This window comes from Pongo abelii, chromosome 9 (assembly GCF_028885655.2).
Source record: "Pongo abelii isolate AG06213 chromosome 9, NHGRI_mPonAbe1-v2.0_pri, whole genome shotgun sequence".
Taxonomy (NCBI): Eukaryota; Metazoa; Chordata; class Mammalia; order Primates; family Hominidae; genus Pongo; species Pongo abelii.
In genome coordinates this window covers 12,393,785-12,398,311 of record NC_071994.2, presented here as the reverse complement: position 1 = coordinate 12,398,311, position 4,527 = coordinate 12,393,785, and the positions used below count along the sequence as shown (strand labels likewise).

Here is a 4,527-nt window from a genome sequence, read left to right as displayed (position 1 = left end):
AAATGAAGGGAAGGAAACGACACCAATATCCTGCTCTTACAATGTGGGAAGGCAAGAGATATTGTTTCTAATTGATAGAACTAGAAATTAAGAGTAAGTTTATTACTTAAATTTCCAATGATAGGCCGGGCACGGTGGCTCACGCCTGTAATCCCAGCACTTTGGGAGGCTGAGGCGGGCGGATCATGAAGTCAGGAGATTGAGACCATCCTGGCTAACATGGTGAAACCCCGTCTCTACTAAAAATACAAAAATTAGCTGGGCATGGTGGCAGGTGCCTGTAATCCCAGCTACAGGTGCTGAGGTGCTGAGGCCTCCCAAAGCAGCTACAGGGAGGCTGAGGTCGAAGAATTGCTTGAACCTAGGAGGCAGAGGTTGCAGTGAGCCGAGATCGTGCCACTGCACTCCAGCCTTGGTGACAAAGCAAGATTCCGTCTCAAAAAAAAAAAAAAAAGAATAAAGCAGAAAAGAAGAAGCAGTAAATGAGCCAATCTGCATGTAGCCAACCAAGAAGTCAGTAAGCAATGTTAAATCAGGGAATTGTGGGTGTATACATTTATCCGTAAAAGATGTGGTGCAGCTTTTCCCTGGTGTCATTCCATCCTGCGTGGCTGTTCTCTTGAGCAGTGGTCATTTATCTCCATCCGCCTTCTCTCCCACCTAAGTGCGTCTTCCCACCACCCGATGGAAGATTCGATGGACATGGACATGAGCCCCCTGAGACCCCAGAACTATCTTTTCGGTTGTGAACTTAAAGGCTGACAAAGATGACCACTTTAAGGTGGATAATGATGAAGATGAGCACCAGTTATCTTTAAGAATAGTCAGTTTAGGGGCTGGTGCAAAGGATGAATTGCACATTGTTGAAGCAGAGGCAATGAATTATGAAGGCAATCCAATTAAAGTAACACTGGCAACTTTGAAAATGTCTGTACAGCCAATGGTTTCCCTTGGGGGCTTTGAAATAACACCACCAGTGTCTTACGGTTGACGTGTGGCTCAGGGCTAGGGCATATTAGTGGACAGCACTTAGTAGCTGTGGAGGAAGATGCAAGAAAAGATGAAGAGGAGGAGGATGTGAAATTCTTAAGTATATCTGGAGAGCAATCAGCCCCTGGAGGTGGTAGCAAGATTCCACAGAAAAAAGTAAAACTTGCTGCCGATGAAGATGATGATTGATGATGATGATGATGATGATGATGATGATGAAGATGATGATGATGATGATTTTGATGATAAGGAAACCAAAGAAAAAGCACGAGTGAAGCAATCTATATGAGATACTCCAGCCAAAAATGCACAAAAGTCAAATCAGAATGGAAAAGACTCAAAACCATCGTCAACACCAAGATCAAAAGGACAAGAATCCTTCAAAAAACAGGAAAAAACTCCTAAAACACCAAAAGGACCTAGTTCTGTAGAAGACGTTAAAGCAAACATGCAAGCAAGTATAGAAAAAGGTGGTTCTCTTCCCAAAGTGGAAGCCAAGTTCATCAATTATGTGAAGAACTGCTTCTGGATGACTGACCAGGAGGCTATTCAAGATCTCTGACAGTGGAGGAAGTCTCTTTAAGAAAATAGTCTAAACAGTTTATTAAAAATTTTCCATCTTATTTCATTTCAGTAACAGTGGATATCTGGCTGTCCTTTTTATAATGCAGAGTGAGAACTTTCCCTACCGTGTTTGATAAATGTTGTCCAGGTTCCATTGCCAAGAATGTGTTGTCGAAAATGTCTGTTTAGTTTTTAAAGATGGAACTCCACCCTTTGCTTGGTTTTAAGTAGGTATGGAATGTTATGATAGGACATAGTAGTAGCGGTGGTCAGACATGGAAATGGTGGGGAGAGAAAAACATACATGTGAAATAAAATTCAGTATTTTAATAAAGTAAAAAAAGAGAGAGAGATGTGGTGCAATCTCCCAGAAGATATAACCAAAAGTTGTAAAGTGGCTGCCCCTGGGTAGAAATGCCAGCGTTGGCAGGTGGGGGAGTGGGGGGTGATGATGGGGGAGAGAAGAAGACTATGCCTTTCATTTTAAATTATTTTGTGCCATTTCATTTTTTAACTATATGCAATGGAATAAAATTATGTGCTTTTCCTCTCTCTTGTATTTCTTTTCATGACTCTCCTCCCAATGAGACTTCCAGACTTCAGTTTTGTGTGTATGTGTGGTTTTTTTGTTTCGTTTTGTTTTTGAGACAGGGTCCAACTCTGTCACCCAGGTTGGAGTCCAGTGGTGTGATCTCAGCTCATGCAACCTCTACCTCCCAGACTCAAGCAATCCTCCCACCTCAGCCTCCTGAATAGCTGGAATTACTGGTATATGCCACCATGTCCGGCTAAATTTTTTGTGTTTTTGGTAGAGATGGGGTTTTGCCATGTTGCCCAGGCTGGTCTTGAACTCCTGAGGTCAGGAAATCCACCTGCCTCCGCTTCCCAAAGTGCTGGGATTACAGGCGTGAACCACTATGCCCAGCCATTGATTTTGAGTTTAAAAGAGACAGCCCAGATATAAATCAGAATTTTTACAGGAATCCAAATTCAAGCACCCATACATGTCCCATCCTAATGAAACGGGAAAAGTTCCTTATCCCCCTTGCAGGGCATGCAACAGGCGGAGTGGCTCACTTCTTCAGTGCCCCACTGCTCAAACCTCTAGGGGAAGCATACAGATGGGCAGCTTGTGGGGCTCCGACCCCTCGGCAGCACCTAGGGGTGAATGCTTACAGCTCCCGAAGCCCCGGGGGGGTGTGTTACAGGGTGCTCTTTTAGTTTTGCCATCCACAGGCAGCTTGTGTTAATCAGCTCTATTAGACCTTCTGCCTTATCACAAGGACAGAGGGCTTTGTGTATCCCTGGGTTCTTGCCTTGGTGTACCAGAAGAATCAGATCAGACATGGGCTTAGAGAATGAGTGCAAGGTTTTTTATTGAGGAGTAGTTCTCACCGAGGCCAGAAGGGGGATGGAGTGGAAAGGTGGTTTTCCCCGCCGAGCCGGGCTGCCCAGTGGCCAGGCTCTCCTCCGACTGCCCCGGCCAAACTCCACCGTGGCTCCACCGCTCAATGGCCTGCCGGCATCTGTTGGCGCCTGTCAGTGTGCTCTTCCACCGATGTGCTCCTCTAAGTGTCCAGCCGCTTGTGTTCCTGCCCCCTAGGGTCTTGAGGTGTTTTTTTGTTTTGTTTTGTTTTGTTTTGTTTGTTTTGTTTTGTTTTTGAGATGGAGTCTCGCTCTGTCATTCAGACTGGAGTGCATTGGCGCGATCTTGGCTCACTGCAACCTCCGCCTCCCGGGTTCAAGCATCCTCCTGCCTCAGCCTCCTGAATAGCTGGGATTACAGGCACGTGCCACCACCCCCGGCTAATTTTTTGTGTTTTTAGTAGAGACAGAGTTTCACCGTGGTAGCCAGGATGGTCTCGATCTCCTGACCTCATGATCCACCCGCCTCAGCCTCCCAAAGTGCTGGGATTTCAGACGTGAGCCACTGCGCACAGCTGGGTCTCGAGGTTTTTATAGGCACAGGATGGGGGCGTGGTGGGCCAGAGTGGTCTTGGAAAATGCAACATTTGGGCCTGAAGGCAGGAGTGCCTGTCCTCACCTAGATCCATGGGCACAGGCCCGGGGGTGGAGCCCTAGCCAGGGACCATGCCCTTCTCTACCCAGCACTTCCCTGCCTCCATCCCATATCACTAACTGAATTACAATTCTCTGGTCAGAGATGAGGAGAAGAAAGTTAGAAAGAACTGCTATCGCACAAAATGCTGATGTGGGCCTCCTAAAAACAGCCTCAGGCCCTGTTCCTGAACAAATTCATGGGTACTAAATCTGCTAAATAAGCTCAGGGATCTCAGAGTTGAAAGGTATGTGTCCCGCTTCTTGTTTGAAAGCCCTGGAAGGCGGCAAGCTCAAGATACTTTTACACATTCTAGAATTTGGAGGGAGCCTCACAGATTCCCATCTTGCCCCCAGTGGGGTCAGCCAAAAGCCTTTTCCTCATGTAGCTGAGATTGGTAGGGATGGGAAGTTGCTAGGCAGTAAGAATGTAGTAAAGGCAGCCTGCCGGTTCCCCAGTGGACCTTCAGAAAATGTTAGTTGCAGCCAGGTGTAGTGACTCACACCTGTAATCCCAGCACTTTGGGAGGCCAAGGTGGGCAAATCACTTGAGGTCAGGGGTTCGAGACCAGCCTAGCCAAGATGTTGAAATCCTGTCCCTACTAAAAATACAAAAATTAGCTGGGCGTGGTGGTGCATGCCTGTAATCCCAGATACTTGGGTGGCTGAGGCAGGAGAATCATGTCTGAGCCTCGGGAGATGGAGATTGTAGTCAGCCAAGATCACACCACTGTACTCCAGCCTGGGCAACAGAGCGAGACTCCGTCTCAAAGAAGAAAGAAAGAAAGGAAAGAAAGGGAAGGAAGGGAAGGAAAGGAAGGAAATGTTAGTTACTTCTTTCTTTTTTTCTTCTCTTCCTCCCTCCCACCCCCATTTCTTCTTTGTCAGTCTCTCTAATATGCCTCCTTCATTTCT

General features: G+C 46.6%; 1 pseudogene; it reads left to right on the top strand.

The window, feature by feature from the left end:
* The first annotated feature begins 669 nt into the window (after positions 1-669).
* LOC100460544 (nucleophosmin-like) lies at positions 670-1,596 on the top strand (annotated as a pseudogene).
* Positions 1,597-4,527: the final 2,931 nt, after the last annotated feature.